This window comes from Polypterus senegalus, chromosome 1 (assembly GCF_016835505.1).
Source record: "Polypterus senegalus isolate Bchr_013 chromosome 1, ASM1683550v1, whole genome shotgun sequence".
Taxonomy (NCBI): domain Eukaryota; kingdom Metazoa; phylum Chordata; class Cladistia; order Polypteriformes; family Polypteridae; genus Polypterus; species Polypterus senegalus.
In genome coordinates, this window is record NC_053154.1 from 259,652,058 (window position 1) to 259,667,221 (window position 15,164).

The 15,164-nt window shown below is 34.7% G+C and overlaps 1 protein-coding gene across 3 annotated transcripts in view; it reads left to right on the forward strand.

Moving 5' to 3' along the window:
- Positions 1-15,164, forward strand: part of LOC120541300 (paladin-like) — a 237,715-nt gene that overhangs the window by 186,226 nt on the left and 36,325 nt on the right. The gene's annotated exons all lie outside the window — the stretch shown is intronic.

Here is a 15,164-nt window from a genome sequence, read left to right on the forward strand (position 1 = left end):
TACATTTTCTTAATTTGAATTTTATTTTCTATATCCCTTCCCTTATACTTCCCTTTATTATTTTTTTTTGGAAATATACATATATGTGTATTTCTTTACAGTATACAGAAGTATAGGTTGCAAAACCTTAGAAACAATGGATTTTCAAAGCAACAGACACTGCTTCCATGATATAGTCTGTTTTTCTGAGGATGAACTACATACTGACTGTGTTGTTACAAAATTAAATTTACAGAGTATGTCTGTAACAGTGCACACAGTCAACATTTTGGTTTGAATCTCAGTTTCCGTTTACCCTTTGTTTAATGGCTCTTTTGGGGAAAACTATCAATATTTGAATGACTGTATTGAAAAGAAAACATTTTTTTACATCTCACATATAAATATAACATATTAGAAAGCAGTCAGTGATCAAAACCATTTTTTAAAAATTTTGTGCAAAGCTGAAAACCTGAAGAAAAAAAATGTCCAGTGAGAAGATGACCAAATATGCAGCACTTTCTTTGAGCAAAGCTAAAAACAACACCTTTTCCATATTTAGAGAAAAAAAAATCTGCATGGCTGTTTCATTGCATCTCTGGCCAAAACAAATATAGAGTCTAAAATAAAGATTGGGCATAAGAATATCTGCCACAAATAGTTGGTTAGCAGTAAAAGCCTCAAGTCCAACACCACTTTAGGAGGGACACTTAGACCCACTATTGCATCATGTGATGTAAATGTAAGTTAATTTTCTTTTTGGAACATGTGTTTACTCTATTTTACACTTTTGTTTTTAAGTATTGATACTAAGTCCTGCATAAAACCCCAACTAGGTTTTAATATTTTTGACATGTGAAAAGGTTAGTAAATAGTTTAAAAATTTCTCATCACCATTGATGATAAAATTTCAACCAAACAATGGCATCAAAAATCACAGATACAGTGGGGATCTGTCAGCCTAACTTGTCACACCAACAGCATGACCACCATGTTGCAATGTTAAAAGATGTCTCACCATCAAATGCTCAAGACCAGAACGAATGTCAGCATAAAGACACCACAAATGCAAATTAGTATTTGTGCAGGAAATGAACTCTGTCAGTATACAGCAGTAATCCATATTGGTCAACATGCCAGTCATGCCAGAATGTAACAGTAAACTCACCATTTAAGTTCATTTTCAGTTGAGGAAAGTGGCATGGCAGCAATTGTTGAGTAAAACTTATTTGAAAGTTACATTAACTAACCCCATCTAATCTAATCTGCTAATGGACAGTGGGATGCGCAAGTTCACGCACTAGTTTCTTAATAAAAATGAATCAGGCACTCGGATTCCAGTGTCTGCTCTGTCTCAGTTGGGATCAACACATTGTGTTTCTGATTGGCATTCTCTCTTGACAAAATACAGCATCATACTGTAGATCTGAACAATACATAAAAATATATAAATAGATTTATTGGTTACATACTGTACATTGTCTTGCTGCCGCCTGCTGCAAATATATAAGGGCTATTAACTACCTCAAATAAAACAGCAGCAGATCAAATTTAGAATCAAACAGATTTCAGGAAAGAAAGGACAACTCAGAAAAAATATTAAGACTATACAGACTGCATTATATGAACAGAGGACTCTAGAACTATATAAAATTGTACTAACAACCATGCGGCCAAGTGTTTGCTGGACAGCTTGAAGCAGGTAAACCAGTGAAATAGCATCTTTTTGCACCATGACTCTGCACAACTTTGAAATAATATCATCTCACCCAAGCCACTCTGGATTGGCTTTTTTTCCACTACATGGAAGGAGCACATGTATGACTTCTTTCATGGCTTTTTCGCAGAGAGAGTGGCAGTCCTCACCTATGGAAGTGTCTGAAAATGAAAAGCTTTATTGTATTTCTGTCTTTTATTGCTACATATCAGTCTGCTAAAGTCTTATTAATGGTTATAGATGCCCTGGCAATACTCCCTCTTTTCACCACCTGACACATGTTCTGTGCTATTCATCGACTCTTATCCTTCTGTCAGTTGAATGCTTCCCTGTTTTTCCTTTCTCTTCATCCGATTAGAAGGGGCTTTTATTCCTGCTGATGACTTGCCTCCAAGATAATATTTTGTTATCCTGATCTACCTCCAGGTCAGGGGACTGGCCTCCTTGTGGACCACTGTTTGTTCCTAGTGTCTATCCAGTCCTTAATCTAATGCTGGCAAGAACATCAAGCTAATGCTAATTATGTAGACAATTTTCTTTACCTCATGAATGGTAAGCAACGAACCTATGGACATCTGAGATGGATCAAATACTACTTCAGTACACTAATAAAAATCTGTATTACCTTGCTAGAAATCACTAAACTGACATCACAGATAAATCAGACGCTCCTGATTCTAATCTGTAAGACCAGTATTACCTCATGAGCTAAAATATTGTGATCCATACGACAAGTATTACTCCAGTAATTCTATCTTGGTCAAGCACTATCTAGGCAAACGTTCTCCTGTTGTGTTACTATGTACTTTTTTCAGCCTAGGACTTTAGATGTGTGCAGATTTTCTTTAACTGCAGGACAAACTTAAAACAGCTTTTCTTGTCATAACACTATGATGATTGAAACCTCATTAATATCCTTCTTCTCCTTCCTTCCTTAGTTTTTACTAGATATGGCTAGGCCTAGGCGAAATGCATTAAATCAGGGGTGCCCACACTTTTTCGGCTTGCAAGCTACTTTTAAAATGACCAAGTCAAAATGATCTACCTACATTAAAAATTTTATACTGTATATATATATATATATATATATATATATATATATATATATGTGTGTGTGTGTGTGTAGCATTCAAAGTATGAATCACAATCTGATTATATGGATGGTTGGTTGGTCTGCAAGTCGGTAGACATCCGCCATGGGTGCCCTCTCAGTTGCGAAAAGCAGATCATAGAAAGTTACATAGTTAACTGTCAAATAATGCAGAGTATGCAACCCATGTTTCTCCCAATTTTGGGCTCACCAGGCGTACACACTCCACTGCACCCCTCATTGGGGATCGAACCTCGGACGTCAGACAGACACTCTTCGATTGTGACATTGTGAGAGAAAAAATCTTCTTTCAATTCCACATCCAGCCCATACCCTCCCCAAACAATTTTTTTTTTTAAATCCCTTCTTTAGTCGATATAAATTGGAAGGCTAACTAGATCACATCTGGAGTTTTGCAGTAGCTCGCACATTTGCTCGTGCGTGCGGGAACACCAGTGTGTTAGAAGAAAAGAGATCTCAGACTGGCCGCCCTGTATGTCAGTCAAGTGGCAAATGCCATAGGGAGGATATATGATAGATTAACATTTAAAAAAAATTTTTTTGAATGTAACGTGATCTACCTGCACTACCTTTGCGTTCTACCGGTCAATCGCAGTTAATGTATTGGGCACTCCTGCATTAAATGTTCCCTTCCATAAATGTAGAATTTGTACAAAAATTATAAAGACATTCTCATCATGTCTTAATGCAAGTCATTAAGCATAGGCATCATTTTATTTTCTATGATTCATAAATATTTAACAGCAAAAAGGTATCTTTCATGTGCCTTTTCTTTATAATTTTAATATGATCAAATTGTCTGCATCACTAGATAATTTTTCTGTGATAAATATATCTGTTTTTAAGTATTATTTGAATAAAAGTCAGTAGCTGGCATCCAGTGTAAGAAAATATCCAATAATCCACTTCTTAATAAAGCATATGATTTTAAGTATTTGTTAATAAAGTGTTTTATGTTTTCACTGAAAAACGATTAACGTGTAAACTGCTCTCTAGTTAATGTTAATGGCAGATGTTGTCTTCTGCTCAGTCATTCTTGCTTGTTTATGGACTTTCTCTTTGGAGTTAATATGTCTGACATCCTTATTAGTTTTAAACTTCTAGAGCCTTTTGCCCTTGCTGTGACAGCAAGGTGAGCTGCTAACCAAAGCCAGCTGTCCAGGAACTATCAGAAAAAAGCAACTGGAGAGAAGGCAGGTTTGTTCATTACTCGCTAATTGCAAAATCTCAGAACTTTATTTAATATGAATTTCACACATTCTACTTTTCAGTACAATGCAGTAATTACATTTTTGTACGACCGCAAGAAAATATTGCACCTAATTGAGTGTACCTGAACTAGGTTGGATTTAGAAAAAACACACTTACTACTGTGTCATAATGTAGTGAGTACTAGTATATTGTTTTCAGTTCATGGATATTCTTGATTACTTAACTGTTATACGAACAGCTTATTTAAATGTGAAATAAAGTTCACAGATCTCTATTTTTCTTTTCTTGTACGCATGTGTGAAAATGGATAAATGAATAAATGTCTGTCACTCATGTCTTGACCAGACTAGTTCTGCCTTATGACTGAAGCTACTTGGATGGACTCCAGCTGTACTAGACTCTTTAAGGGAGTACTCAGGTTCAGAATAAAAGAATTCATGGATGGAGAGATGAATGAGATTATGTCCCAAAAGCATTTGATATGCAGACGTGGGGTATTACTTTGGGATCCTGTGGTGGACTTATTTTTTTACGAAGCATGTACATGGGCCATTTTACATATATTTTAAGCATGAATATGTTGAACTCTAAATTCATATTTATATTTATACCTGATATGGATGAATAGATATTTAGTAAAGAACAATAGGTGACTTTGTAGAAGACTTAGAAACATATCAAACTCTATAAAAATAGTTTCACATCTATTAGATCTTTACTTATGTTCTGCCTCTTCCCATAGTTCTGATAATTAATTCTAGGTCAAAAATAGGTTAAGAGGAAATGTAGTCCATATGTATTACAATACTTAACAACATGACTCCAGAAATAGCCCTTTGTCAATAATCTACCCACTGCCTGTGCATTTCTTGAGATGTGAGCTCTGTTCATTAGGCAAGGTAGAGCATTTTAGGCTATAACAGCTTTACAATTACAGCCATATGTGGCCTCCTAACCTTTCTTAAATGGGCAGGCACATGAAGAAAAATCAAGAACTCTAGACATTAGCGATGCAAACTGTCAGTCCGTGATCTATGGGCAAATACTTAAAGCAGACACCACTTGAATAAACATTTTTGATTTTTCAAAGGAGTGGTTAAGAGCTTGTGCAGATATAGAGGTGTTTTCTTAATTTATTTTACATAATCCATTTTTCAAGGAGTAAAGCTGTAGGTAATTTGGAAATGATTGTATTTACAAGAGACAGTCAGCATCCATGCTATACTCCTTATACTGGAATAAGAGTGAAGAGACATAGTGCTATAATGATTGAGCCTGGACAAAACTGGCTGTTCTCTAAGTTTTATTTTCATCTTTTAAGCTTTTTTTCAATTGCATTCAATATTTCTACCAAGATACTGCTTATTTAACTACACGTAAGTGTAATAGCTGCAGTACATGATAGTGGTACACTGATCAGTTGACCAGCAATCAGAACTGGCAAGCTTATACTGTAAGTAATTGATATTTATACTGGCAGTGTGGTGTAGTGGTTAAGACTTTGGGCCTAGGACCAAACCCGTCAGGGTAGGGCTTCAAAGCCTGCTGCTGATACTGTGTGACCATGAGCAAGTCACTTCACCTGCCTGTGATAAATTTGGAAAACAAAAGAAATAAAACCAATTTCTTTTACAAAGTATAATGCTGTAAGTCGCCTTGTGAACCTGTGAATACACACCATCAGAAAAATAAAACTAACTTGTTTTAAAAAGTTGTAATCCCTGTTTACAATTTGTATCCAGTGCTAACTTAATTCTGCCTACAATGTCATAAAGAGTGCAATAAAAAGCAATGTTGCTATGAACGTTTGGTCACCAGAACTCAGTTTACCATCACTTCAGACAAGAAAGAATAGTTATAAATACTACTTTTTAAAATTCTTGTATGGTAGTTGCATGCTGTCAGTAATATTATTAGTGTTAAAAAAAAAGGAATTACATGTAGGACTCTGGTCATCTGGCCGTCCTGCTTCTGAGACAAATAGTGTAAGCCCTTAGGTATGCTCAGGTGTCCACTGTTAGTGATTTGTATTTCCATTACCAAAGCTGAATGAGTTCAGTTTATTCAACTGTTTTAATGTGGCTGCTTCGATTTCTTATCCAGTTTATTACATGGAAGTGAGTGATGCTCCTGTGACAATTTAATGACATGGAAGTTTAAGTGTAGCTGATTACTGAAAAGAAGTGAGTTTTAACCAAGTTTCATTTATGAAATGTTTTAGGTTTGAATTTGAATGTTATGGTGTATTAGTAGGTATCCAATTAATGTGACATGCTTCTGATATTTATCCTTTTCATTTCAATTAATCATTTGGTACATTTAATAATAATAATTCATTACATTTATATAGCGCTTTTCTCAGTACTCAACAGTACACACATCTATTGAAATGTTGTTTACTTTTTTGTTTGCTTGTTTTTATTCCCTCACACTTAGTTTGCTTTGAATACATTTATCCAAGCTTGTTAGTCTTCAGTTTACTTCAAGTGTGAAACAGCATTTGACCAGTATCAGTTGCGTCCATTACTGTGCAGTGTACTTTGGGGTGGGTGTCAGAGTAAGGGGGCAAAAGTAGAATAAAACTTTTGTGGATGAAGCCACCTTCAGCTAGTGTTTAGTTGTGCATGTGCTGCAGCAAAATCTCCACCCAGGTGTTTGATTCATAGAAATCATTGATCTTAGCAAGACGTTTCTTGGCCTGTTCTGCTGTAATTTCTTCAGCCCTCTGACTTGCAAGCTCTTCTCAGTAAAATGCTGTCATTTTTTCAGCATTTTGAAAACAACTCTGGTCCTTTTTTGTGCTATTTTATTCATCTTAGCTTTCACATTTCTCTCATTATGTAAGATTTAGACTTCTGAATTGAATGGTTGGTACATTTTGACTGTATATCCTTAAAAAAGAATAGTTATGTACAGACAGATAGATTATCTCTGTGGTGTACCATTCTGATGAACTTTTGGTTTTGTCCTGTTAATGGTAAGCCTTTTAGACCCCCAGATAACATCTAACACTTATTCCTTTTTAAAGTTTGTTTTGTACCAAATGATTTAATCTTGAAAAAATCCTTCCCATTTGAAATAATAATATAAGCAAGATTAAAGCACAGACAGGTGCAACAAAGTGCATTATGTATAGAATGTATGTATAAAAGCACACATTACCTAACAAAGCACAATTTCAGGTAAAAGTGTGAAATCGATGGAATTGATCATATCTCAAAAAGATACATTCATGAATTCTAATTAATAATAAAATATACCTTTATAGTCATGTGCTTTCAGAGCATAGTAATTGCAAAGCTTTGGTAATGGTAGGATTATCTTTTCCCAAAAGAAATTTACTTTCAAATTAGAAGTGTGACAACTAAAAGCAGAAAATGAAAACCACAAATGCAGCAGGATTTGAAACAAAGCAGATTGTGATTGAAAGTCTCTCAGCATGCTGCCATGAACTGCTTTGGGCTCTTCAGCTTGCCAAACAAAGACATTAATACAAGCTGATGATCACAGGCTGAAGACACATTTACAGTTCGTATAGGAGCACCACAAGGTTGTCTTTGGGGAAATTACATTAAAGTTATGAATAGTTGTGTATAGAACAGTTTTTCGCACACTACAAGCATCTAGGGAATGTGTCCTGAAATGAGCCCATTGCTGGTGAGATCTCATCTCACTACAACACTGAATTTGTACTAAGTGTGCAAGAAAACTGATGAATGGAATGGAATAGCAGTGCTGCTGTTTCATGGATCTATAGTCCTAGATTCAAGTGTGCATGTTTACTTTTTTGACAATTCCAGATTAGTTAAGTGTGAGTTTGGCAGAGTGTGTGAATATACCCTGTAATGGAGTGTTGTTTCTTGCTTTGCACTCATTGTTCCTGAAGTAGGCTCTAGGCCCTTGGGACCCTGAATTTGATTAATTGGGTCTGAGAATTTCATATTGTATTGTTATGGAGTGACAGGTATGACCACTATGGAATCTTGAGACTTGTACTCCAATGTGCCTCTTTCGACACTACTGCTATACCCATCTTCACTTGAACGATGATCAGTTTCTTGCAAGGTGTCAGCCTGCAACGTGTTATTTTGTCAGAGGTTCTGTTTCTGACCATAGCATCATATTTGGCTGGATGGTTATTGTAGGGTGGCCAGTCCTTCATGCACCTCTGGTGCTGTGCATCCATCTAACGTGCTGTTTCTAATACACTCATGGCAATGTACCTAGCATCTACCACCATGTCCAATTCAGAGCCATTTAAATCTCCCATGTGACCAGTTATGTTTCTCATTTGCACACATTTATGACCTCTGCCTGCCGGCTTGCTTTTTAATAGAGTTGTATGCACTAAAAAAGAAAGGCTTCAGCTCACTGTGCTTTCAGAACTGAGATATGCACACTGCCTGTTCTAAAAGTATGTAAAAATGAGGGGCATGAAACAGACAGTAATGGGAAGAAGTACAAGCCAGTGGTTTAATGCAAGGGGAAAAACTGGCCATATTATGTCTGTTTTAAAGGTGTTTTTGGCCAAATGGGACCAGTAAGAAGGATGATGAGGGAAGACAAAAAGCTAATATAGTTCAAGACGCAGTGAATGTTTTGACTTGTGCCCGCCAATTATAAATTGATTAGAGTTTTTTTATACACACTTCTGTCTGTAAATATGAATTCTAATGTCACAAATATTGGGTACACTTAAATATATGAAAGGGCGTCTCAGTAGTAAAATGGACACTGAGTTAGAAGAGCAAAGTGTTATTTTTATTTTCTAATTTCCCAGGTTAACAAATGATTGCCAAATTAAATATTTCCACTTGTTGCCTGTGGTGTAAATTGTTCCCCCTCAGTTTTATTCCCAACCTTTGAAAAAACTGCTGCAGGTGAATTGAGGATGCACACTACGTTTTCTCCTAATTTACAAAAGTATTATTGCAATTGTATTAAAAAGTTTTGTTTAGTGTGGTCTCCAACTACACTAAAATGACTGAAAATACATATACTGTACGTAGATGGTCGCTTACACTGTGCATGCGCGCATCGGCAGAAAAATCTTCAAAGTGAAGGTAATGCTGTCGAGCGTGGGATTTTGTACTTATCTTTAGTGACAGGTAAATTATTTTAAGTTTTGCTCATGTATGTAGCATTCAAACTGTACAAATGCAGTTTTAGATGCATACAGGTTAAGGAACACAACACGGGCCAGGCAAAGTAACAGGTCCTTGTCTGCTATGTGTGAATGGTTTTCTTCCATAAAGGGTGACTAAGGGAATAAGACATTGTTATCTGTTGGATCCAGTCAGGTAAGGGCTACATAATAAGCAAAAACATATCAGAGTAAATTTCTCTTTGCATTTTTAAAAGTTCATGCATTCACCTATCCACACTGCAATAGCTGGTGTTCTCAGAAGTAAATGGCTCTGGAGTGCATTTTCAGAAGTTTTCTTCTTTGGGGGGTAAAAATGCTAGATTACAGTTGACACCAAGGGGAAATAGACACTGATGTCTTTGTTTTTATATGAAAATGTAGCAGTATGGACATAACCTAATAGTTTCACCTTGCTTTCCCTTTTCTCTACCACCATTTACACTTGATGACCTCTCTGCTTGTAGAGCATTCATCTCCTTTCCGAACTATTTGTCTCTAGCTAATTAACTAACATGAAGTCCAGTTCTATGTTGTCTCTGATGCCAGTGGGTTCTAGTTTTAAAAATAATCTTTGATGTGGAATTGGTTTATAAAGTCTAAATAAATTTGTTGTATGCTTTCCTTTTCCTTTTACTTTCAGTTGCTTTGCTCAACAAATTCTAACAAATTGGTTTGGCAGGATCTTCCTGTCATAATCTCATGATTACTGTTATTTAGTATATTATTTTCTTATGAATAGTCTTATGTGAAGGAATCACATCAGTCATCAGGTACTTCTCCCATCAGCACTGACTTGATGTATTCTTAATACCAGTTTATAAATAACATCTTTGATTTCTTCCCACACTACTGTTAATTAAACTTGGTGCCTAATAACCTCTGTAATGCATTGAGAGCCTGAAGCACATACGAATCTTCTATTTTAAAATATGTAATCGCAAAGATTTTTTTTTTTTTTTACTTCAGGCTGAAGCAGTGATTTTTTTTTCTTTTATTCTGACATTAACTTAATCATATAAAAACAGGAAATAGTGAATGTCACAAGAGTCTACCTTGAGCAGCAGGTTTAGTATGGAAACAAAGCATGTCGTTTATAAATAAGAAATATAAAACTATTATGAAAAGGAGAAAAATGCTGAAATGGAAAGTTGAAATGCAATATGTTGTAGCACTTACCACATTTTAATGGCTAGCCCAAGAGTGCATGTGAAGTTGGTTTTAACATATAAAAGGACACCACTGACCATTAAATGATAGATCCTTTGCAAAAAGGCTGTTTATAAAAATAATATATCTCAGAATCAAGTAACAACTGTGAGTGTGTTTGCAATAGCTACACATTAATAAAGAAAACTGCACATAAGCTTTAGGACATTGATCATCTCTCTCTATACTGGAAAGCCCTGGGTCATTGTTTACAGCTGTACACACAACTGTACAAAGAGGCTTCAAGAACAATACCTTTTCCCTGCCAATTCCTTAAATCTGTTCCCCCTTTAATATATTAATTGTCCCATATTGCCCATTCTGAACTGTATCCTGATGTGTGGTATACATCTCATCTAGAATTTATCTTTTTTTTTTCTCAATAACATAACTTGTTTGAACATTTATAGAGTTCTTACTCAATAAATATAACCATCATAAATATAAAGTTGTTGAGAGTTTTTGGGTAGTACAATAAAATAGACTAAAACACATGTTTTTGTTTCACTTTAGGCATCAAAAGTAATATAAGTTTTAGGTCCAATTTCAGTTTTGGCAAACTTTCTTTTTCCACAAATTTTGTACTTAATGCCCATATTCTGTAATATTTTTTCACTGAGGTAATTTAGGAGTAAAGGCAAAATATTTTACATTTTTGGTATTATTTAGATAATGTTGATAATTATTTCTCAACATAAATTTTGAATACAAAACACAAATAAAGTCAATATTAAAACAAATAAAATAAAAGGGTACAGATGGGTCTCAAGCCAAAGTACTGCTAAACTGGCAGTAAGACTGTCCTTTCCAGCTGTTTAATGCAAAATCACAGTTTTCTCTGATTATTTCACTATTTTGTTTTTTTTTTTGTTTTTTGTAACTTCAGTAATGCTTGATTTTTTTTGTACTTCTGGGCCATGATATTGATCCATTAGTGAAAACCATTTTTCTTAGGTTTGCCTGCACATAGTACACCAAACATTTAGAGAGTCAAGCAGTTTTATATGTGTATGCAGTATATACATCACTGATTTACTATACCTGTTCTTGGCTCATTTTCCTCATTGTGCATGTTTATGTGCAGTTTAGTTATCTGTAAGTCTAGTTATCCTATTTCATCTTACAGAATAGATACCACGTAGTTCGCTAATATGTGGTTTCCTAAGAAAGTGCCAACTCTGAAGTTGCAACAACAACATCAGTTTATTTCTTGTATACCCAAAATTACACAAGGAATACCTCAGTGGGTTTTAACTGGCCCTGTTTTTGACAACCCCCTCAGCCTTGACTCTCTCAAGAAAAAAGCTCCCAAAAAACGTGATCACTCCATGATTGTGATTAAATTATTTTGGAATGGAGATATTCAAGATTAAAAATTGTAGTGATATTAGCTTGCTGCACTCTGCTTTGACATTCAGTATTATATACAGTATTTATATACTGTATAGTTATTTTCAAAAGCATGCTTAAAGGAAGATATTTAATGGTGACCGTTTTTATAACTGTTTTAGGAATTAGTGATTTCATGTGATTACATAGTATATGCTGATACTTTCCTAGATCAAACTCTTTTTGAGTAATTTTAATTGGCTTATGTTTCAGTCTAGAAGAAAAGAGTCAATGCAAAATGGGGAGGTGGTGTCCAGTGATTTTATAAACAATGCACACCATTGTCTCTAGCTTTGTCTTGGTCCTTGGCAGAGGTATTGCTATGCAACACGATAATGAAGAATATCAAAGCTCGGAAATTATATCATAGGGTTTAATTGGTTCCTGCCATATTGGGAACTTCTTTAACTGCCCTAGAAAGAATGGTGTCTGGTGTGCTTTAGTGATCAAAACAAATGTTTTGAACTTCCATGTAGGAATGTTATAAATGGTGTTGTCCAGGATCCTGTAGTTCTCTACTTCCTCACCATTGATGATATAAAAATGAGAGTGGTCTTTTGCTTCACTTAAAATTCACCTTCCATTCTTTTTTAACATTCAGTTCCAGATTTTGTTTATCCTTGACCATTTTATCTGTCCTTTTAACATTGTTCAAGTATTTCCACTCAGTATTTGAATTGTGTTCTGCAATAGTATTGCTGTCAGCAGAATTGACCCGTCTAATTAGGTCTGCATGTAAAATGCAGGCATTAACTTACAAGGAATAAAGGAGTGTTGTTAAGACACCACCCTGTGTGTTACCTATGCTTTGGGTAAGAAGTTTAAACATGGTATCTTTCATTTTCACAATATATTTATTTACAGAAAAGAAATTCAGTAACAGATAAAAGGCTGTATATAAAAAAGCACAAGGAAAACAGTTGTGTTAACAGCCGAGCTATAGTCAATAAAGAATATCTAAATACATGTGTTAGGTGATTCTAGACATTGAAGATTATCAAAAACCACAATGAACACTGCTCCTTTACTAAACTATTTTCCATATGTGCAGATTGGTATGGATACAAATGCAAAGTTTCTCAGATCCTGACAAAGTATAAGATGAGGTGGCATGTAACTACAGTACACAGTCTCTGTAATATTTAGTGACATCAGCAGTTATTACATAATATGCTAAATAACAGTGTACAAGAATTTTGTCAATATTTTAGTCCTGAAAGAACCCTTTAAAGGAATACTTCATACAAAAATTATATTTTTTTCATATGTGGCTGAGAAAAAAAAGTTTAATGACTTGTTTTCATTGGATATAATAATGTTCTTGCTAGAATGGGAGACTCTGGTGACCAACGCTCGAAAAAAGGAAACAATAATACAAACTTTCCATGGAAAAAAAATGTTGTGTTACTTATAATGCATAATCCACATGTCAAGATATCCTGTCACATGCTTACAATTTGCAAAATATACTCAATAAAAATAACAAATAGTCATCTTGTCAGGCATTCAACAAAATTGTAAAAATAGTCAATCTATTATTTATATTTTAACTATCTTTATTTTTTAATAACTGTTTCACAATTATTATATATGTATTGTATATATTTGTTACACAGTTACAATTACTTGAGAATTTTTAATCTGCACCTTTTTAACACATTAACCGCTGGATGATTTATTACCGGGATGCTGTAGTATCGGTCTATGCATATGATGAATAATGAACTCTATCAAATAAATCTGTTAAAAAGCAACAGTAACTCTATCAAAAATGTAAAGAAATTGTTAATTTATTTTTGTCAGTAATCAACTAAACATCTCCATTTGAATGACAGCCATAAAAGCATGACACCTCATAGAGTGCAAGCTCAGAAGAATATGTGCCACAAATATAACATGTTTCTTTGCACTTTCCACGTTTGTTACACACAACACATTTTGTAGTTGGTGACTGTTTGCCTTTGGTGAAGAAATACCTTTGGGGAAACTATCCATTTAAGTGCCAGAGCCTACAGGTTCCAAATAATTTAATTGATTATCATTATCTTGATCTCTGTCAGTATCACCAAAATATTAATCTTGCAACAAACCTAGTTGTTTCACAACAGCTTTGTACCTTTTTTGTGAAGACTTAATTACAGACTATCCACTTATAACACAGTTTTCCACAAGCTGCTGTCACCAAAAAAAGAACGATTCTTTGGCCATCCAGTAGATAGCAGCACTATAGTAGGTAACTGAGACGTGGCAGCAAAGCTCACCAACAAGTTGGGTGTGTCCCTATAGTGGCTCCTATACTGAGATACATCTTCGCTTGTATGCATTTTGACAGGCACAGTAAGATATGACAACTCGTACCCAGCATTGAAATTGTTAGTTTTTAACACTTATTTTTAATGTATAATTTTTAATTTTAATGCACAGTACAAACTGCTCACTAATCTGCATTTCACCATATACTGTTCTGTGCATATATGTGACAAATAAAAACTACAGTAAATCTTATCTAAAAAAGAATTAACTATTGTTGAATAAATACCTCCGGAAACACTGTTGTTCTCAGAGCTTCACAAATTGGAAGCCTTTCAGGCAGATTTGTATTTTTGAATTAAAGGCAGGACTCTTGACCAGTGAATGAAGGGAGGGGGCAGGTCTTGAATTCTAAAGCAGTACCTTTTGTGAAGGAGAGGAGCAGAGACAGGAGACTTTAAAGGTACATGGGTGTTTAAGTGGGCAGTCACCTCATTGTATAAAGAGATTTGGAACTACATAGCTAGGCCCAGAGAGGTGTCCATCTTTTCTAGTAAGTTCTGTACATATCAACATTACTCCTAAGGCTAAATAGTAAGTAATTTAAAATTACATAACATTTCAGTTGTGTTTTGGAAATTTCTTTTTATATTTGTCAACTTCTAGTAATAATTTGGCTTCCATATATGAATTGGCTTAACCACTATTTAAATAGTGTGTAATATGTGGTATATTGCAGTAAAAAGTTGAATGTGTGGTTTGTATGAGAGATTACAAATCATGTCTATAAAACTGCAGATGAGACCTAATGGATAATATGGTTTTTAATTGTTTATAATGGATTACAGCAAAAACAGCTTTGTTTGCTTATAGAATTGAGCATTAGTATACTGCCTTTATAAATAGAGGAGTGCCTTGTCAATATGATTTCCAGTCATGATCAGCATTGTTAATTAAGAATTGAATTGACATAGAGCAGAAAAAGCGTCTCCTCACATGCTTTGCTATTGATTGATGGATTAGTCTTTCAGCCAATGAATGCTAAAAAGAAGCTACTGCAATTCTCTTGTAACGGTCATGTTAAGGTTACTGCACAGAATGCTTGGCTATAGGATAAAATTCACATTGTATCCTGAATAATTTAGTTTTCTTTT